This window comes from Protopterus annectens, chromosome 8.part0 (genome assembly GCF_019279795.1).
Source record: "Protopterus annectens isolate FY-2018-M chromosome 8.part0, PAN1.0, whole genome shotgun sequence".
NCBI classification, from domain to species: domain Eukaryota; kingdom Metazoa; phylum Chordata; order Ceratodontiformes; family Protopteridae; genus Protopterus; species Protopterus annectens.
In genome coordinates this window covers 264,929,272-264,952,633 of record NC_056741.1, presented here as the reverse complement: position 1 = coordinate 264,952,633, position 23,362 = coordinate 264,929,272, and the positions used below count along the sequence as shown (strand labels likewise).

Below are 23,362 nucleotides of genomic sequence, written 5' to 3'. Positions count from 1 at the left end.
GCGCGCGCTCTCTAATCGCTTTTCATTTCACGAATAGAGGGCAATGATAGGAGCAAATCCATTTGTATGATTACACACAGGATGAACTCTTTCCAGAGTCTGAATCTTCCCAGAGTTAGACAAGCTCTTGCAGAAGTCAGCAGAGCTTTAGTCAAGCACATTAAATTGGAGCTGTCATATCCATCAGACATATTTATTTGTCTGTTTGGTTATATGTTGGTGACAAGATAGACCCATTGGAAAAAGAGTCTTTTTCACATGAAACCTAAGATGTGAATATCTTTAAGACCATAATAAAGCCAATTACAACACATAATAATAGCTTGTGCATTACATTTCAAAATAAGCTAGTGAGTGGCATCATCACCTCACAGAAAGAGATTCTCTGGATTTGGTTAGGCAACTAAGATGCCTTCTATATGAAGTTTGACTGTCCTGTCTGTGTTCACTTGTGTTTTGTCTATGTCTCTGGTTTCCTTTGGTTTCCCAAAGATATGTAGTAGAGGGATTGATGACTAAATTATGCATTAATGTACTTTCAGTTTGTAAATTATATAGGAGAAAGGCCTGTGTCAGCTTCTGTTCCTTACTCTCCTAGTAGACTCTGTGGATGGCAATTCTTGATGGAGTTAGATGCAACTTGACCTCATTTGATGGCTGGATAAAATGCTTATTTCCTAAGCATTACATATGTAAAAAAGGACTAGAAAACAATTATCTTTAAAGGAGTATTTTATTTTATATAAACAGTATACATATACACATATATATATATATATATATATATATATATAGATAGATATATATATGTGTGTGTGTGTGTGTGTGTGTGTGTGTGTGTGTGTATCAAATAAATAGGAAGTACTACAGCCACTTGAACCTCAGCTGCTCAAATTCCATTACCTTGCAGCCAGGGACTCAAGAGGCTTGTAGCACATGTGATCAGCTGCTCATGCTCAAACTGAAGCATGAGTTCAGCCAAGCAACTGCTGCATGCTAACTGCTCACATCCTAGCAGAAGCAGTGAAAGGAATGCTCTCAGACTAGGTAAGCTGTGGGAAGTGATTGGAAAATGTAGTGCTATGCCATGGGAAGGAAATTTTATGATAAGGGAGAGATTTGGACTTTAGGATTAAGGAGGGGAAGGGGATTTTATGTTTAGAGAGCAACTGGGACTTTAGGATTAGAATTGGAAATTTAAGTTTAGGATGGGGAAGACAATTTTTGTTTTAGAGTGTGATACGGGACTTGAGGATTAGGAAGTGGGTAGGAGTTTTTAGAGTTAGGATCAGGTTTCTGGTAGAGTTAGAAAACACTGGGCTTTAGGAGGGATGCTTAGTTAAGCGAGATGAGTTACTGGGAGTTAGAACACTTGGCAAAATGAGTGATTGGCTGCAAGGACATGTGTCTCAAGCAAATATATCTCAAGAAATGTAGTTAACCCAAATAAATATTAGAAATGTACATTTCTTTAAATAATTTTTGACAGCAAGATTTTTTTTTAATTAATTTAAAAATAAAAAAAAATTAAATTTTTTTATCTGGTAAACCCTCATATAATTTTGTCCATATTAGAGTCAACATAAATTCCAATAATAATATTTTAAAGACTCTGACCCATCTGGATGCCTTATGTTTCTGCCTGTTATTCATATCTGCTTTCACAATTCTTCTCAATTACCTGCACTATGACAGTGTCAGACATCCTCTGTACTGACTTTTGTGTCATTGTGTTGTTTTCCACTTTTTGGCTATACTGTATTTAACAACATATGAAAGAGTCAACATATTTATTTACTGACTATTATTCTAGCCCAGTTTGTCATCTGCAATGCCTAATATACAAAACTTCCATGAAATGTGAAACATTATACTAGATGTGTTAGATGCTATCAACCAAATGTATTCTGTTAATAGAATCAAAAACTATTTCTATGTTGTTGAGAGTAGAAGAATTATGGATTCAGCATTTTTCATCCATATTTATTTTTGCCTCAAACATTACTACATTTTTGTAGGGAGTGACATATATACTTTACTATGTCCAGTCTGTGACACTCATACTAATATATTAATATTTTCACAGTCTTGGATTCATAAAATAATTAATATCTAATATCAATAGCTTTCCCTACAGTAAGGCAACATCAGTTGTAGCACCTCTCCTGTTTCCAGCATTCTTCCATTTCTCCAGAGGTACAACTTTCAGTTTTCTCTGAGTCATTATTTCTCACTTCATATTTCCTCTTTTCTTTAAAGAATCTCTCCAGTCTGATAATCAAGAGACTCGTATTACCTCTGATGACTCAGTGTAGTTTTTATTACCCTAATCCTATCCAACACATTCCCAGAGGTTAAACTAACACATTGAGATGAGTTAAAAGCAAATCTGTGTGCTGGTTAGTGTGGCATTCCCAATTCCCTCTTTTTGTTTTAACATAATTAATCAATTGTAAGTTATTTTTGCGCTGTTAGAATTCTCTGCAAATTTCCCAGTCTTCTTCCTTTTTTTTTTGCTGTCATCATGACCATGTAGAATGGATAAATGCCTTACTACATACAAAATAATTAATGAAATCATAACTTTGACTGAATTCTCCCTGATAGATTTTAAATGTTTGCCTTATATGATTGCAATTTCTCTTCAGTTTGCTGAATATTTTTTCCAATTGAATCTTTAAGATCATTTTCCTGTTATTAATCCTAAATAAATTAGATAAGATTTCTCTTTATATCCCACCAGATTAGTTGCAACTAGTATATTTTCTTTGTTACAATTTAATCCTGAACATTCTCTAAAATGATGAAATATATTTGCCACTCTTTATTTTGCACATTTGCACTACCATTTGAACATTCGACACTTCTAAAATATTAAAAAGTTTGTCAAAAATTTTTATTTTTTTTTTAAACAAGAAACATCTTTATTAAATTATCACTTATGACATAGGCAGTTGTACATTTATATAAATGAAAACAAACCATATTGACATATTTTCAGTTGCAAACATTGTACATCATTTATAATCTATCCAGTTATTGTCAAACATTACATAGCTAATCCAACTCCTGTCTTCCCTTAAACGTCATTCCTCCTCCAAAACATTATCCTGCATGTATTATTCCCATAATTCCGATTTCTTATGTTATTTGCTTTTATCCTTTTCTGAAGATCTCACTTCCTGTTGTTTTATCTCTGTTACTATCTTCTCTACTTCTAGTACAGTTGGTTAACACTTTCATTTCCATTTTCTAGTAATTGCTTTTTAGGTAGCCACAAAAATTAAACTCAGCAAGGCCTTACTATGCCTAGGCAATTCTGATTCAGTATAACAGCTCAAAATAAAATAATTTCCTTAGTTACACCAATTTGCTCACCCAAGTAATTCTGATACGGTTGTCTAGAGGGAATTATTAAAGTCTATCAACTCATTACACTCCCAGAAAATGTGTTCTCAGTTACCTTTTTCTTCCCCGTATACCGCTAACATTTCCAGTCTTTCTGAGCAAAATTTATTTTGAGTCTGCTTGGGGTATAAAATACCTATGCAAACACTTCTAAGCTGAGATCCTAAATCTTCTAGACTTTGTTGTATATTTGGGAATCATATACATATCCCCCCATTGTTTCTTTGTGAATTGCTTATCCAATCTCTCTTCCCAGTCCTTTCTACCCCCATTTGATTAATTTGTATAGTTATGATGTAATATTTTATATGCCCTATTAATTATCTCTTTTTATACAGCAAATTCTGTTCTAGATTATACTAAGAACTCTGCTAATGTTGGTCTTTTGCTTAGGATCCCCCATTTCTTTCTCTTTGTCTTGACAGGGAAGGCAGTCATTCCTTTGTCAGTGTTCTCTAGCAAATTCCAGCCCCCTCTTCCCTAGTTTCTGTACCTCTTATTGCTGTCATTCTGTATTAATAATGATTTGTTTGAAAAAATGGGACAAAAATCCTCCTTGATATTTAGGAGAAGTAGATGTTTTAAAGATATACTGGAGCAAAGTAAGTTATTTGTGACTAGCACACCAAAGAGAGGTATGGTTAAATGTGGCTCCTGTTCTCAGTGTCCCTCCATTAGTGTAAATGAAAGTATTGTATTGCAGGGGCATAAGATGACAGTGATGGGTCACTTTAATTGCAATTCTAGAGGCATGGTTTATTTGACCAAATGTCAACAATGTATTTCATTTTATATAGGAAAAAACTGTCATGAGAATAAAAGAAAGCATATATGAGTACTTAACTACGGTGGTGGTGCTGCGGTAGCATTGTCGCCTCACAGTAAGACGTTGTCCTGTTCGATTCTCAGCTAGAGCATCTTCTGCATGGAGACATGCGTGAATGGGCGTACCTTCGTTGAAGGTTGTGCATCAGGGCTCACAACTCGGCACATAAAAATCTACTGCCAGTCATTAGCGGACCGGAGTTCCACTGTGGCAACCCCTAACCGGGAAAAGCTGAAAGACACAACATATATGAGCACTTACTAGATATTGATTAAGGTAAAAATACAAGTGCTTTTTTTAAATATGTATCAAACTTCCCCCAGCATTGCTTCTTATTTTTTGTTATAGAAAGTGTTGACAGAAACCTGAGGGGGGCCTGTGGAGGGAGGTGTAAAAAAAATGGACCTATATTAACAAATTATATTGAATGCATATGAATTTCCAGGTTTAAATGAGATGGTATATTTGGCATGTGTATTAAAATTATGCTTGCTTGGTTTTTAATATGATATTTTACTCATTTGTGATTGGAGTAATTAACTTCCCTGTAAGATGATTTGATTATGTAATTTGATTGGCTGAATTGGAACATGTGATTTAAAAGCATGTTTTTTTAAATGTAGTGCTGCTGAAGCTTTTCTATGTATATGGACTGAGGTCATCTTTTAAGTCTGACCTATGCTGTGCCTCCTAGGTGTACATTTGTGTTCAAAGTTTAATACAGATAAAGCTTTTGTTAATCCTTACTTTATTGATTCCTTATATACAACAAGTAAGATAGATGCTTCCCTAGTGAGCTGATGAACAAATTAGATCAACATCCTAGAGTAGTTTTCAGTAAGAGTAGAAATATCACAAATTATATTGAGAATCAGAAACCATTTAGGAGGGGGAATATCAATAAGTGTGGGCATTGTTCCCAATGCAGATATATTCAATATACTACAAACATTGCTGCATATAGGTATGACTGAATCATTTTGTGTCCAGGATGATGTGAATGTAAAAGTAAAGCAGTTGTATAGGTTATACAGTACAGGTCATACAAGAACATCACATAAGAAGCAGGATTTATGAACATATTAATTACATACATAAAATAAATATTAATAAAGCTCTGTACAAATATACTACAGGGTGTCGGTATTTAAAAAAATGGCAAATATTGTAACTGACACAATGGGTTTATAGATAAATAGTAGGCTAACTGTCCTGAAGGGTCCTTTTAAGTCTCGCTAACAACCAAAGGTTAGACTCAAACCCTGTGTTTTATACCTAGGAGGCAAGCCAAACCCCTCCCCTCTATGAACTAATGAATCTGACAAACTTATTACAGATTAGTGTGGGAGCGCTTGGAAATATTTCTTAAAATACAAAGAAATTTTATGGCAACTTAGATTAAATCCCAGTGTTCATCCTGGTATTAATGAAAATGCTTCTTTGTTTCCAGTTTTAAAACTTAAATCTCTTTGCATTAATTAGATTATTTTAGTTTGTTATAAGTCAAATGTGTATAAAAATATACAATGATTTCATATTCTTACATGCTTCAAAATTTTTCAGTCAATGTTTCTGTAGTTTTATTGATGCAAAGTCATCACATGAGGTATTAGCATTGCTTTAAGTGAGGTGGAAGTTTGTAACATTCATTTTGATAAAGTCCATTACTGTGTAGGATGAACACTTAACTGCGACTATTTAATTTTTGTGGAAACATTTTATGAGGCTGGTTTTTGGTTTGTTCATTTATAAACTTCTTACTATCTTTAGAAGGTGTTTGATATCATAGTGATGTGACACCAGTTTTTTTTTTTTCAGTTTGCCAGCATTAGCTTTCAGCTTGAGATCTGGCTTAAGTGAACTTGAAATCTTTTCTACAAGCCAATTTAACATGGGTCTTTCTGATTTTTGCAGATGTCTGGAGAATAGCTTTTTCTTTCTCTGCTTTCTGAAGTAATACCTCTACTATACCTTTTCTGCAGACTTTTAATAACCCCACCCTGCCATATCTATAAAACAAGCTCCATGACATAGATGGATAAAACCCTGACTATGATGCAAATGACCAGAAATCAAATAGTGGCCCAGATGCCTGTAGGAGCTGTCAGGAGAGGATGGAAGTAAGTGTCTGGCCTACCCATCACAAGAGAAGGAACATGGGTGTGACTCACCATTTTAGTGGCACCTAGCAGAAGCACTAGGTGTTCCACCCATGGGGCACAAGTCCAATGAGCATGTGTTACCCATGTGCACATTCATGTAGGCCTGACACCATTAGGAGGCACATTCTCTGAGTCTGGCAGCAAGAGTAGAGCTGATAGAGCTGCCACCAGGGTGATGGTTTGTTCCTTGAAGGAAGGAGGATAAGCTGCCCCACTGGACCAGAAGCTGCCTACTGCCTGACTCTTGCTGTAAGGTGACCAGAAATATATTTTTTTTGTTACTGAAACTCACTTGTCTGTGATGAATAAAGGGTTGTTGCTTTGAAACACTACCTGAGTTGCATATTTTTTGGAAATTATTGTGACTGAGCTCATCAACAAAGTTTTAAGACCACTAGTTTCTTTGTTTTTTAGTGTTGCAGTGCTACCTACATCAGGCTGAAAAGTGTCAAGTACATCAGCAGTAACCAAATGACCCTCAATTTCTATTCCCAATAACTCTTCTGAAATCTTACACAGAAAGGAAGGATTGTGATGAGTCTATAATTGTCAAGGTTAAATTGATTAAGGCTCTAACTCATCAAGTAAAGAATACATAATAGTGTTATAAATAAAAAAATCTAAGTCATCTAGGCAAGAAACAATTCATGTTGTGGGAAAAGCCTGAGATCACTGTAGGCATGGTGAAGTCCATGAACCACATTCAAAACTTCATAATAATCAAGAAAAGAATTCCCGTACCAGTAATGTTCAAACTTCTGCATGTCAGTAGTTAATACAGGTAACTATGTCAAAGCAAATATCTTACCAACAAACTCTTTACCCAGCTGTGACCATTCAGTAAGTGAGAGAGAGAGAGACTTTTGAATATGGAGGCAAGCTGTTCTGCACAGTTAAGTTTGATTTCACCCATTTTATTTATTATGACTACTTCAGTACTTCAATGCCTCTGAGTACACTGGACCCAGGAAGTTCTATTACTCTTTTTTGCAGCCAGATTGTAACTCAATACTACACATTACAACTAATTTCTTAATACTGATCAATCCTTAGCACTTAAAATTTTTGATTCATTCTTTACACTTTCATGCAGTTTTTATGGGAGGTAATATTACTCCAGTCTTTTTGTTCGTTTAAACTTTTTCCGAATTTACACAGAAGAAAGATGAGGGGTGTGCACTGATATATGCCACACTGCTTCTCTCTGTATAGTCCATATTAGTCACTTGCTTGTATAACTGATAGTTTAAGATATCTGTTACAATGACACAGTTATAGCATTTTTACAATTTAGTCAAATTAAGCAAATCTCATAAAAATGCAAGGTCAATTAAAATTAAATAATTACTGGAAGGATTTCAACATCTTTGCTGTGCAGGATTTATGTAAAATACAATATCTTAATATATGTGACAACTGCAGTATGTGTATTGAAGCAAATGATGCATAACAACCTGTGCTGAAAAAGAAATCTCTTATTCTCAATATATTAAACAATTTGTAACTGAACATTTAGAATCCATTATGTGCAGTAAAAATAAAATTGGTGATAACTGGCTGAGCGTCCTACTTGTACAAACTATAGACATTTCTGTAATTTTTTGTGACCTACAAACTAGAGGACATCTCGTAGATAACTTACCTGTGAACAAAACATTTAAAACTTATGTTACTGTTGATTTAAACAAATCTATTAGGTCCAAAATGTAGCTTGTGAAGAAGAAGACAATGGTGCAAGCGATGATTTGTAGGCAGTGGCTATAGTGATGCAACATTTCATTTATATATAAAGATAACTGTTAAGAAATAATAGACTTTTTTTTATTAATTTCTTAAATGGGCACAGATATCCCTTCTTTTCAGGGCTGACCTAGCTCAGAATCGTGTCATCAGCAGGCAAGTGAAAGCGTAAAGAATCAAACCATGAACCTTGAGGTTGACAAACACCAATATATTCATTTAAGTAAATAGTCATAGTGAGGTGGAAATCAAAGTCCACCTTGCTTAAGAAAAACAGAGATTCTCTTTTTGTGATACTTCTTAATCGGTTTAGTTGTATGCAGGAAGAAGAATAAGAGACAGTTCTGGTCACAGAAGGGTGGTCACAGTTAATACCCTGAGTAGAGAGTCAAATATTCTTAACTCTAAAGTGTTCCATTCTATATTAAACTCTGACTTCAGTATGTACACGTGATTATAATGTCATTTATTTTAAGTTAATTTGCAAACAATTAACACTGGCTAGAATATCAAAAAATGCTACTAATTCACAAAATGTGCCATTTTTAAAAGTTAATTACTCTGAGCATAAAAATCAGCTGTCAACAATACTGACATTGTTTAATTATTCTTTGAAAGCTCTGAAATGCAACAAGATTGGAAAAGTACTATGGTTAGATCAATAAATAAGAGAAAGGGAAACCTGGGAATATGAAGAACTACAAACCTGTACATTTTTTAAATAACACTAGTAGAGTCTTTAGAAGGGTGATTCCCAATGTACTAAAATACTACAGAAAACAGTCCGTGCACTTAGCTACTGTGCTATACATATCAAAGTGCCTGTCAAAGGGTTAGATTATTAACAGTCATAATCTATTGTTTTATACTATTGTGTGGATGTGAACCTGCTAATTACTGTTGCATTGGTAGACTTTTTCAAAAGCTTTTTTGATTTATTAAATCATAACTTAACTCCAGGGTTGTACAACTAAAGTGAAAGGGAAACATCTTGAAATATAACAGTCAACTTCATGAAGTTTGACTGTCACATAATTCAACCAATAATACCACTGACAGATTTTCTTGCAAATTCTGCACATTTATCTGTTTATTTATTTGTTATTTATTTATTTATTTGTCAGCCAGGTCAGTCCAACTGAGCCAGTGGCCCATTTTCAGTGGAAACCCGAGGAGAAAAGCTCCAGGCAGTTATTAGAAAGTTACAAATAATAAAAACATCTGACAATGAAGTTATATGTAGACATTACAATAATGTGTTTTACATGAGAACATTAGAAATTTACAAAAGGCCTGAGAATGAAGTTTACATAAACATTACAATAATATGCATAACGTAGTACAACACTTATTTTTTTTTAAACAAACAGAGAAAGAGATGCATATGAGATAGGACACTTGCAATAGGTGGGTGTTAAAAGTGTGAGAGTTAGTAACGTGGCAAGGTAGGATTTAAGTGGGATCATTGCAGTGACAGGTGTTGGCATTTAGGAGAAAAGTTTTAAGTTCAGATTTAAAGAGATTTATGTTAGAAATTATTTGGATTTTAAGGGAGAGTTTGCTCCATGCTTGGGAAATACTATATTTTGTAAAGAAGTTTACTAATGTTTTTGTTTGGTTTATTGGTGTCCAGAAGGAACTGGTCAGAGCTGTGGAGAGTTCTGGAAGGGGTATAATGATATTAGTGAGGATAGAGCAGGACTGGAAAGGTGTTTTAAGAGTAGAGTATGAGTCATTTGCAGCTGGGAGTGAAGCAGGTGCTGGGGGAAGTCAAGCCACTCGAGTTGTTTCAGTGCATGGCAGTGATGAGATTTGTCGGGCTGGTTACTAGCAAATCTTGCAACACAATAGTATGACTGACAGAGTATAGCCAAAAGGGTAGACTGTAGATTTGAAAAGATGTGGGAGGCATAAAGTAGACATGGAAAGAGGAGGGCCTGAGCTAGTTTCTGCCTAGAGTCAGGGACTAGGTATTTTTTATGTTAGTATTGTAGGTTGAGTTTTTGATTGTTTTTTTTTTTGACACAGTGCCTAATATGGGTATAATTTTTTTTTAGTATGTGGGTCAGGTTGTATGATGGTATTGTGGAGAGAAGAAATGGCAAAGGTTGTTTTGAGGTTAGAGAAGGTTTTTGGAAAATAAAAGAGTAGTAGCTTTGTTTTTTTGGGGGGGGGGTTAGAATTAGTTGGCTGTCAGTTAGCTATTTTTCTGCAGATAGGAAGCTATGTTAAGTAGTAGAGAGGAGGTTAAAGAAACTGTCTTAATAGATAATAAGGGTAGAGTCATCTGCATATTGTGTCAGGGAGGATGCTGTACAGGAAGTCTGCAGATGGTTTGTGAAAATATTAAAAAGGAGAGGGTCAAGAATTGAGCCTTGAGAGCCCCAGTTTGGATTGGTAAGTAAGAGCAGCAGGTAGCCTGCCTTCTTACTGGTTATTGTCTATTAGTGAGATAGCTAGTGAACCATTTAATGGTAGAGGGAGGATAAGCTGAGTTATGATAGTTTATTGAGAAGCCTGGAGTGTGATACAGTATTGAATGCTTTAGAAAGGTCAAGAAAGAGGCAAGAAACCAGTAAATCTTTGTCCATGGCTTCAGCAATGGTTTGAGTAAAGGACAGTAGGGCAGTAGATGTATTATGATGGGGTCTGAAGCCATGTTGCATATGGGGTTAGGAAGTTATTATGCAAATGCGTTTTCAGATCAAACCTAAAACACCCATGTATCTAATATATCTTTATCTATATACATATACCTATATCAATATATCTACCTATATCTGTATATCTATCTGTATCTATCTATCTATGTATGTATGTCTGTGGCAGGGGTATTGAGAGGTACAATTAGCTGCAGCCTCACACTACAAATGGGATTATAGTGAGTTTTAAAAATTGCTTTTGCTGTACCTTTTTTTTTCTAGTTCTGGGACTTGCAGTTATGAATCTTGTTCTACTAACAGAGAAACATCCACAACAAGGAATAGTACATAGAATATCAGCAGAAGAAATCCAAATGACATTAATTTAACCATGCTGTGCTTCATGGTTGTTACTCTGGCACTATTTCAACTGGCTGTCAAATAAATTGTTAAAATCAGACTGTAAAAATCATTAGGCTTTTCAAAATGACAGTCAATAACACAGGAAGCTCAAGTTCAAATAACGTTTCTTTACTAATGTACATTAGGAGGCAAAAAACTATACAAAACAAGTATAGAGTTTTGACTAATTACATTCAGGAAATAAACTTCTTTAAATACACTATACATTCAAGCTGCGCCCACCTTACTGACGTGGTCAGTCACAGGGCACTTACATCATTACAGTCTACAATATTCTATTCATAAGAAAGTGCTGAGGTTATACTTTTTAAAAACTTTCCCATGAGAATAATACAGCCTTGCAAGGCACCTGGTCAATTACAATGTCTTTCTATAAATGTTGCTCTCTCCAAGGTTTCAGGTCTGTTCGAATACAATAGTCAGTTCATTTCTTAATACGTTCCTTTGTCTCTCTGGTAAGCAGCTGTACTCTATCTTCGATAGAGCTCACAAGGCCATCCTTCTCGGTGGAAGGAAGAAAGATATACATGCATACAGATTTATTTCTCTCTAACCCAGCAGATAATAATTGCTGAAAGACATAAGCCTGCTGAGCTGGCTACTGCCAGGGTCAGAGGTTAACCACACTGCAGCTAAGCTTCAAGCAATTACATGCAAGATCATTTCTACTGCCATATTGTTAAATAGAATCAAATGCATTACATATTATACTGTTTCTAAACTAGCACTACATGTATGTTTAAGTACATATTTTTCTAACATTCTCCCTCCTTTTAATGCTTTTTATTCTATTCAGAAACATAAACAATATTGTTTCATTCCCTAGCCTCTTCCTCTCTGGAACTTTTAACTAGACAAGTCATTTAATCTATACTTCAGAAAAAGCATCATCTGAAATCAATCTTTCAATTTCAAAATCTTGGTAAAAAGTTTCAATAACAAATATATCAACAAAATCTTTGATTAATCTTTTCATGCAGGGAATTCTGCAGTAAACACATGCTCCTATTAGGAGTATACCCACACAAATAACAATTAAAATGTTCAATAGGATGGAACCCCACCCCCCAAACAGATTCTGGAAAAAGTCCGTCAGTGGGTTTGGGCCTGGTTTAGTCATTGCTGATACTTGCTGAATTACCTCTAGGTGATTATTTGTCTCGTGATGATTCTCAGGGATAAAAGCACAGCATTCTTCTTCGTGTACCACCTCTTGCCGCTAGGGTGAAGTAAAGAGCCATTCGATTTTATAGCACAACAGTTCTCATTGCATTCAGTTCATCAGTCACCAATTCTAGGGCGGAAAAAGTTGCATTACTCATTACTTCGAGAAGTCTTGACAGCTTCCTCAGCTCCCAGATTGATTTGACTGCTCCATAGGCTGGTAGTATTCCTGCCCAGGATATAACACTGTTGCCCAAGTCCATATGAGTCAATTTATTTTTGTCTTTTACTGAATTATGGTCTTTCCAACCAGCTTCGATTCTTCCCAACTGGATTCACAGGTTTTTTAACTGGACCTTCAGATTTTTTGAGCTGTTTCCCTTACATTTCGTATCTTACCCAAAGGTAATTCTGCAGTATGTCTTACTTGCTGGAACCAGATAACCCAAAAAACAACTGCCTGACCAATTCTCAGGTAACCATTCATATGCCTTTTTCCCACAAATAAAATCATTACTTTGGTACTAATACGTGTTATCCCTGCATGAAACATTTTCCTATCTTTAGTTAAGACTGGATTGTCACGTACTGCATTTAATGTAGTTTTCATTGAACTCAGATATGAATCATAGTTAGTATTACAAACAGTACCCGCACTTCTGACTTTAATGTAACATTTATAAGACATTGTTATATTACAATTACTCCAGCCCACCTGGAGGGTATCACTTTGTAGAAACATACAACTCCTTTTTGTGTGACAGGTAAAAATAAAGCTATTTTGTCCTGTGATCTCACAGTTCCTGTATCAAAAACAAATTTTCCCAAGTCTCATTTATCCCCAGAGGGACAGCAGACATTAACAGTCTTTTATATGCTGTTGGTGTAGCTGTACAAACCCAGCAATTTGAAATGTTCATAGTCTCTGCATACACACGTTTCATGGCCAGGTATGTGTTAAAGTTTGGATGCCAGTCTATAAACAGTTCATCACATCTTCTCACTTTCACTCGTGTGGTTGAGTGCAGGAAAAAACCACAATAAGAGAAAAATTGTCACACTTATAGTCAACAAATGCACAGCCAACAAAATAATTATGCAATAGTTCTGGGGTTGCTCTGCTTTTCTATTTGCTTTACTCTTGGCCATTTTGCCCTTGTGTATCAAATTGAAAGTTCTTTACCGGTTTGTTCTGTCTTTCATCTGAAAGAGTTAAACTGCAAAACAGATTTATTCATTAACAGTTTCTTTATATAATTAGCTAATGAACTGTCAGCCTCCTGCTCTGCAGGCATGAGAGCTTTCCACTGAGGCACATAATATGCACTCCCAAAAACATTTTAGAGGGAGTCAAACCCTTTACATTTATTTAATTCTAAGAAATCCATACAAATAGTGTGGAATGGGTATGGTGGTATAGGAAAACTTCCTTGCTTGTTTTTAAATGCTCCTTGTGCATGGTGCTTGTTACAAGTATGACAAGCTGCACAAAATTTTGTTGTATAATTTATGTATCCATATGTTTGGAATATTCTATTTACTAACTGTACCATCCCCCCTGTTGAGACATGGCTCTGCCCATGGCTCAACAAAGCTGCATATCTAAATAAATTAGACGGCAATATTGTTTTTTTCCTTTGGAAATGTACAGTCCATTCTCAAAAATTGCACCTTGTTTTACCCATTTTTGTTTTTCTGCTTTTGTAGTAAGCATTTGCATTGTTTTAACATGTCTAAATCTAAAATCTCAGAGGGTTGTAATTCCTCATTCAAAAATAAAGTTTCTGAGTCTGAGGCTGCTTGCTTTGCAGCTGCATCAGCTCGTGCATTACCTTTTGAAATCTTATCCTGTTGTTTTGTATGAGCTACACATTTACAAATAGCTACTTTGGTAGGTAACTGAATAGATTCTAATAGCTCCAAAATAAATTGCGCATGATTAATAGGTTTTTCACTGGATGTAATCATTCCTCTATTTTTTTCATTGTTGTGCAAACACATGTACTGTAGAAAAAGCATACTGACTATCAGTATATATGTTCACTTTCTTGCCTTCTGCTAAAGTACATGCTCCTGTCAAAGCTACCAGTTCTGCTGCTTGAGCATACAAGTTGTGTGGCAAAGTTTGTGCTTCTAAAATTTCAGTGTCTGTAACTACTGCATACCTCACCAGATTCTTCCCTGTAGGACCCCTTCTGCATGAGCCATTCACGTAATATGTCACCTCAGCATCATCCAAGGGCATATCTGTAAGATCTTGTCTAGGTAAAGCTAACTGTTCATATGAGGTTGACTCAGCAGTATGGTCATACATGAAAGATGTCTAGCAGGAGAAAGGTATGCAACTTTTTCTTGTAGCAGAATTATTGCAACTGCATGAGGCATTCTCAATGTGAGAGGGTGGAATAACACCACTGAGGCTGAAGCCTGCACTGCCATTGCTGCTGCAACTACTGCTTGTACACAGTGAGGCAAAGATTGTGCCACTGGGTCTAACTGTGATGAATAGTAAGCTATGGGGCATTGCTTATCCCCATGTTGTTGCTTTAATACTGATGTCATGTACCCTTGCTTACAATCTACGGTCTGAAAGAACCGTTTGTGATAATTTGGAAGTCCTAAAACTAATGAAGAAGCTATTAACTGCTTCAACCTACAGAAAGCCATTTCTGCTTTTGTTGTCCATTGTAAAATAATTTGGTACCCAGCTCCAACAAAAATTAGTTGTACCTAAGAAAGACATTATTTCTTTCTTAGTTGTTGGTTTGGGTGCTTGCAAAATTGCTGTTTTTTTCCTCTTCTCTTTTTTCCTTTATCTAGTATTCTACCTCTATTGGATATCACATATCCCAGGTATCTAACCTGTTTTTTTCCAAAGTTGTAACTTACTTTTGTTTACTTTGTGTCCTTGTATTGCTAAAAATTTTAATAATGCTACTGTATCCACCCTGCACTGCTGCTGGGTGCTGCTAGCAAGATGTCATCTACATGAAGTAGAATTTGACTACCTCCCGGTGGGGTAAACCCTGCCAGGTTGCTAGCCATTTTTTGTGCAAATATTATTGGGCTCTCACAATATCCCTGTGGAAGTCGAGTATATGTATACCTTTTACCCTGAAATGTAAATGCAAACCGATATTGACTATCAGGATGTATAGGTATTGAAAAGAAAGCATTGCTAATATTTACCACAGAGAAATACTTCTGTTGCGGTCTCAAATCATTCAACAAGGTATGTGGGTCTGGCACCGTAGGTGCTCTAGGTATTACTGCATTATTTACAGCTTGTAAATCTTGTACCATCCACCATTCCCCGTTTGCTTTTTTTTAACAGGAAATAGGGGTGTATCACATGGTGAATCAGGAGATTCTACCAGTACTCCTTTTTTTGAGTAATGCTGCTATTATAGGCTTAATTCCTACTTCTGCATCCTTTCTCAAAAGGTATTGTCTTTTCTGTGGTCTAAAAGCTGACTTTGGGGTAATTGTAACTGGTCCTGCTGTTTGAATAAGCCCTACATCTAACTTGCCTGTTGACCACAGAGTTGTTGGAATTTTACACAAGGCCTCTTCTTTTCTTTTAATAAAATGCTAATCAGCTGTCCTCACTAGATTGCAAGTGTACAGCTGTATGTGTCTGTGTCAACCAATTCAGTTTTTGTTTTTGTATCCCTTGTCCTGACAGTTCTAAATCAGTCTGTTTTCCCATTTTGTTACCTTTTTTTCTAAGTCTGCCCATTTAACACTTTTGTTTTTTGTCAAGCTGACATGTGGCAGTCTATTGGACTTATACAATTTCACGAATTCCTGAGGTAATGAACAGCTTACTACACTGTTTCCCTCAGTATCCCAATATAAAGTTCGTAATATTAATCTGTCAGCAGGATTTTTGAACAATTCTTGCTCATATTCCTTATCAGGTCCTGGTGTGCTACAGTAGTATAGAGTACAATGTAACAAATGCTGCTGATCAGTGTCAAGGGAGGGTATCTTACTGATGGCTACGTTCATCAGTTCTTTGGTTACTGCCCCTGGACCAGTCATAACTAGGTCCTGGCTGTACCAATAATAGGCTTCACCCTCTGATCACACCACAAAAGCATCCATTTGTCTTTGTGCTTCCATACCCTGCATGGTAGGAACTACCGCTATGCCAAATATCTGCACAAGGTCTCTTCCCAGTAAGTTTACTGGACATTTTGCAGAAACTACAATTTTATTTTTCTGAGTCATACCTGAAACAGGGTCAGTTATTGCTATATTATGGGAGAGTGGTTCCCTGTATAGTTGTCCATTTGCTGCTTTTACTAATATATAATCAGGTGATTCAGAATGTTCTGGTAACTTGGAGGGGTGTATCAAAGTCCGTGACGCTCCTGAATCACACAGGAATTTGACTTCCCTTCCCTCCACCAGAAGTGTCACTTCTGGTTTTGTATCTGCTAGGTAGAGCTCCAGGCTCAACAATGCTAAATCTAAAATTTCATTTCCATTTTTATCCTCTACATCTGTTTGTACTTCCTTTATTCCCTCTACTACATTCACATTTTCTTTTTGTTTATTAACCTTTCCTGATGATTTTTGGTTGTTATCACTATCATATAGTCAGTCCTCATCTGCTTTGTCTTCTGTCATTACTTTCTTATTTTGTTTACAGTCCCTAGCTAGATGCCCTTTTTACCTGACTGTAATACAAATACTTCAGCTCCGTCTTCAGCAGTGAAGACTTGTGCCTTTTTTTTCCCTTTTCACTATTAAAGTGTCTTTCAGCATGTCTAGCATACTCAAGTAAGGCTTGCAGCCTGCTTGTTCGGTGATCTATCATATGCTTTGTAATAAAGCTACTGATAGAGGCAATGCAACCTTTTAAAAATGTATTTTTTTAATTGTTGTTTAAAGCATTCTAATAATCTAGCATAATATCCACCTATTGTCTCATTTTCCTGTTGTATGCATTAATTAATGCAAGTCCAGTCTGCTCTAAGTTTTCATTTCTCACTATGTTGTCTAAAAAAATGTTTTTGAATTTCTAAGCTTCTGTTTTTCTACAATTTGCTTCCTCAATCCACCTGTGTGCTTGAGGTATGCCTAGTTGGTGCTGCTTTTTTGCCTGACCTCCTGCATCAGATTTAAGCTGTTTAAGGAGTTTAACTAGTGAAAGTTTATCTAGTTTACTATCAAATTCATATTTGTTAACACATTTTGCAAAATATCTCACATTATCTGCTCGCTGCAATTGCATATACTTCACATTATCCGTTAGGGGCGGATCTCGTGATCTCTCAGTGCACTGATTTCCCATGTCTTAAAAAAGACTGTTACGTAACCCTTCTCTTGTACCACGTGGTATCTTCTTCCCTGTATCCACAGTAGTGTCTAGAATGACTGTTTACTTTGTTCTGTTTTTCCTCTGATCTATGACCAAATATACAGTACTTCAATACATTCTCGACCTGCTATCACAAATCTTAACAACGGTACACTGTAACCTGGTCCCTGATCTAAAACAAAGACAAAGAGGGAAATTCTTCTTACCTGAGCCTCCCGTTTATGACTGCATATTTTTCTTCTTGGGGTCCAGTTTTCCGCTCTTCAGCCACAGATCAGAAAGTGGACAGCCTCTTTACACACAACAATTCAGTCGGAGGTCTTTTCACTTTAAGAAGAACCATTTTGGCAGCTTCTCCTGCGCAGATTTATTACCACCCATGCACTCTGACCTGTAGCTTACCAAGGGAATTCCGGCTAAGAAGGACCAAAATGTCAAATAAATTGTTAAAATCAGACTGTAAAAATCATTAGGCTTTTCAAAATGACAGTCAATAACACAGGAAGCTCAAGTTCAAATAACGTTTCTTTACTAATGTACATTAGGAGGCAAAAAACTATACAAAACAAGTATAGAGTTTTGACTAATTACATTCAGGAAATAAACTTCTTTAAATACACTATACATTCAAGCTGCGCCCACCTTACTGACGTGGTCAGTCACAGGGCACTTACATCATTACAGTCTACAATATTCTATTCATAAGAAAGTGCTGAGGTTATACTTTTTAAAAACTTTCCCATGAGAATAATACAGCCTTGCAAGGCACCTGGTCAATTACAATGTCTTTCTATAAATGTTGCTCTCTCCAAGGTTTCAGGTCTGTTCGAATACAATAGTCAGTTCATTTCTTAATACGTTCCTTTGTCTCTCTGGTAAGCAGCTGTACTCTATCTTCGATAGAGCTCACAAGGCCATCCTTCTCGGTGGAAGGAAGAAAGATATACATGCATACATATTTATTTCTCTCTAACCCAGCAGATAATAATTGCTGAAAGACATAAGCCTGCTGAGCTGGCTACTGCCAGGGTCAGAGGTTAACCACACTGCAGCTAAGCTTCAAGCAATTACATGCAAGATAATTTCTACTGCCATATTGTTAAATAGAATCAAATGCATTACATATTATACTGTTTCTAAACTAGCACTACATATATGTTTAAGTACATATTTTTCTAACACTGGCCCATGTTTTATACCTCCTGAACTAGTAATTTTAAGTTAAGTGACGCCATTGTTGGGCCATAATAACATTCTTAACCATCATTTAATAAACTAAAGTCATACACCCTAATTAACAACTTTCATCTGAACAATAGCAAATAGATCTCAATAAGATTCCACCTTATCCCTCCCAGTTTCCAGCCCTTTATCTAGCTAGGCACAGAGCTACGCAGCTCTCTTTTGCACTAACTTCACCACCTGGAAACTGGAGACAGGAAGAATCTGAACAGAAGAGCGCTCCATAAATCCTAGACTCAGGAAGAAGCTTGGCAGTGAAGACCCCAGACTGGAGTACCATAAAACTATGTTCTGAGACCAAGGGCATTCTACCTCTCACTGCAGCAACCCCACAACAACCAGGTATAAATACTGTAGCAACTAGGCCTGCATTTAACAACATTTTTATAATCTGCAGTACAATGAAAATTGTTATCCCAGGGCACCACTGCACACTGCTATATTCTGTACACCATAGGCACAATTTGCTTATGCTCAAAGATGATCTGAGATTCTTATATTTTTTAAAAGTGTTTGTATACCGTGCAGATCACCACTTTTGGGATTTCCCATTCACGGCTTCTCACTCACTTACTTATTTATATTATCTGCATGTTTGTCAGATCAAAAGGAAATGCCCGAAATCTTTGAATCATTCCCAATGTGTTCCCTATGAAGAGCAGTCATCAATGAATTGAATATCAGAGAAATAAACTTGAAGAGATGAAACTTCATCCAGTTTGCACTCACCCAACAGTAGGAAAGTGCGTACCAAAATGCTAGACCTGCTAGATTTGGTAATCTCTCCCATGTGAATTTATCCAGGCTTAGCTTGAAGGTATGCATAAACATGTATTCCAGATGGGAACAACACTTTCCATGAATGAGTTCTTCTTTCCAGCAAAGTTTCACTGATTCATCACAACTTTATTTAGGTCCATTAAGAGAAATCATGCACTAGCTCTGTCCATCTTCTCTTTGGATTTTCAACTTTATTGATCAAAAGGATGGCTATAAAGAAGAAGTATATTCAAGAGTTGGCTTTATCAGGCTTCTGTCATACCTCTCAACTATACAGACTTTTGCAGAATATCCAGATTTTTGCCTTATATTTTTTATCCGTTTTTCATAAAATTGTGGTGTTCTGGCAAATTAATAGCAAATCGTTAAAGACTTAAGTTAGAAAATAATGACAGATGTTTGGGTTTCAGACATTAAACCCTTCAAAATGTTCATGTTAGTGCAAACCCTGTTACTCTATCAACTTTCTAAGTTTGCATGAACAAAATGTAAAAGTTGGCCCTATTTTTGGGTCGTCCCCCCCCCCCCACCTTTATTAACGGCTTTGTGCAGATTAATTGCTCTAAGAGGTTGAGAGGTATGGCTTCTGTATCTGGAAATCATAATGGAGACCACCATTTCATGGATAGCCTTCAAAAGACCTTTCCTAAGTCTAAAAGTCGATTGCTCTACATTTTTAGTTTATCTGTTTGTTAACCATGTAAGCCCACTGGACAAAGTGTCCCTTTTCTGCAATAACCCTGGAGCACCTTGTAGTTAAAAGATATGCTCAAAGTCACAGAAATGGATTTGGAAGAAATCAAATATTTTATCCTTGACTACAGAAGCAGCTTAATGATACAGTGCTGTAAAATATGTATGTGTGTTGTACCTTTAAGAAGCATTTCCAGGGTCAACATTAGCATATAAATAGCCAACACCTGCTAGCTTCAGTGCCATTTTGAGAGTGCAGCCAGAGAGTGAACATGTATGAGAGAAATAGTCAGTCTGTTTATAAGTTTATATAAGTTAAAGTTATTTGCCTCAATCCTGATGTGTTTGTATATAATAAAGCTACTTGAACAAAACCTATGCATGTTTGTCTGTTTCATCCTGACTGGATGAACAACATGGTGTCAGAACCGGGATTCCAAAGGCTACTTTGCAGAGCTACGAGGTGCAGAATCTGCTGGGAAGGTAAAATAAAAGAAACAAGAGCAATTTGGCATGTACCTCACTAGACACATGCAACACCTGGAGAGACCACAAAAGTACTTCACAAAGAGGATCTTAGGCCTTAAACACTTGTCCTATATGGACAGACTCAAAAATCTCCAACTAATCTGTGTCTCATATCACCTACTTAGAGGCAATCTCTGCTTGACTTACAAAGCCATATCTGACCCAGTTCTGTTAGAAATGCTACATCTAAAGAAATCCCAATCCGTCTAGACTACATGCTCCAGAGACCTCAACCTCATTACCACAATCAGCAGAATGTGCTGGAAGGACGGGTTTATAACCGAGACTGCCCATGCTATGGAATAGACTTCCCACTGGCCCTCTTCAAGAGAAATCTTAACAAGTGGATGGGAAATATAAAATTCACCCCGGGGATCACTCCAGTGGCTCTACTCAACAGAGGCATTGGGAACTAAGGTTGAGTGGCACGATGCCAGAGTAATCTTATGGGCTAGGCTTGTAAAGGCTCCGGGGCCATTAGCCTAGTACACACCTATGAACCTATGACCCTAAAAAAGGGCAAGAAACAAGCTATAGATAATGAAAACTTGCATGAATGATTATTTTATTAAAGAAGATAAACCAGAGCATTGCAAGGGCACATAAAGTGTTACTAAGCAAGCAAATAGCACAGAAATGTTTATTAAGCAAACTTCTTCTTCTTCTTTCGGCTTTTCCCGGTTAGGGGTCGCCATAGCGGATCACCTGTCTGCTCATGACTGGCAGTGGAGTTTTTACAGTGTTGAGTTAGCAGCCCGGCACCCAACCTTCCACAGAAGGCACACACATGCACACACTCACACCTAGGGCCAATTTAGAGTGTCCAATCCACCTACAGCATGTCTTTGGGATGTGGGAGGAAACTGGAGCACCCAAAGGAAACCCACGCAACCACAGGGAGAACATGCAGACTACGCACAGAAGGTACCCCAGCAAATGTTTATTAAGCAAACAAAAAGCATAAATACATTGATTAATTAAGTGAAATGTTTGAAATTAAGATATTTGATAAAACGATTATCAGAAAATACATAAGATGTTCAGAGTTGCCTCTGAATTGCAAAACAAGCATGTTTAGAGTAAAACAAGCACAAGGAAAGAGATTAAATGGGCAAAATGAACATAATAAAGGCCAAAAAGGGCATATTAAGTGTAAATAAAGCAAGGTGACTGCATGTTTTGGCAAATTACAGTGTTTTGGCACAAACAGTTATTTCACATTGATTAAAGCACTGAATAGCATAACTAGAGTTATTCAAAGCATCGCAAAGTGTGTAAAAGTCCTTACAGTGTGTGCTTATTACTGTGCATTTATTCTGAAGAGTTTATTGTGTGCAGAGTGCAACTATTTCATGAAGTGCATTCAAAATATAGCTGTTTTAAAAAGTTTCTTGTTTGGGGTGTGTGTATTCGCAAAGCACCTCCATTACAGAGTGTTTCTTGCACTGTAAGGAGTTATTTAGCAAAGTACACCCATTTTTGAAGTGTTTCAGTGTGCTGTGTACTTGTGCATTTACTTCAAAATGTTTCTTACCCTGAGTTTCTTCTACAGCCCAGTTTATTCGCACAGTGCAGTTTATTCCACAGAAACATGGATGAACAACAATCACCAAGCTTTAAATGTTAATAAAACCAAACTCCTTCTATTCACCCCTAAAAGATCCACCACCATAAACAGTTTAGAATTTACTATTCAGTCTCAAGACAGCACTGTCATCAGAGTAGTGCCCCACAATAAACTCCTTAGAGTTACTGTCGATGAAAATCTCTCCTTTGACCTTCGTATCCTAAACAACATCAGAAAGACCCACCAAACGTTAGGTCTGCTTTACAGACACGTAACTTAACTCAACCACCAAAAAAACAAAAAAAACCCTAGCATCATCCTTGTATGGTTCCCCCCTACTCATAGGCATTCAACTCTCTCTAAAAAACAAACTTGAATCTTGTTACAATAAAGCAGCAATGTTTGCCAACAATGCTACACATAAGTTTCATCACTGTATATCCCTTCAAAAACTCAATTGGCTCAAACTACCTCACTTCTTTACCTACAACTCACCACTACATATACAATTATAACTAAACCAGGAGATTGCCCATCCGTAGCCTCATTACTGTCCCCCTACAAGCCTGCTAGATACCTCAGATCAGAAAAATGTCTTCTAAAGGTAGAATTACCCAACCTTATAGCTGGCCGAGTTCTTTACTCTATTGCTATAGCCAAGGTGTGGAATTCATTACCCACCACAATCAGAACCACTTCTAACCACACCAAGTCTCTGCAAGAATACCTCTCCAAACTATGGCTCTGTACATGCTCAAATAATTCTTCCAGTATTACATGAAACTAGAAACCTCTTCTAACAACTTTAACACTTTGAAATATCTATCTTAACTTAATTTAACTCTTTGCTCTCTCAGT

General features: G+C 36.5%; 1 protein-coding gene across 2 annotated transcripts in view; it reads left to right on the top strand.

The window, feature by feature from the left end:
* SEMA4A (semaphorin 4A) overlaps positions 1 to 23,362 on the top strand; it is a 1,666,552-nt gene that overhangs the window by 1,076,264 nt on the left and 566,926 nt on the right. The gene's annotated exons all lie outside the window — the stretch shown is intronic.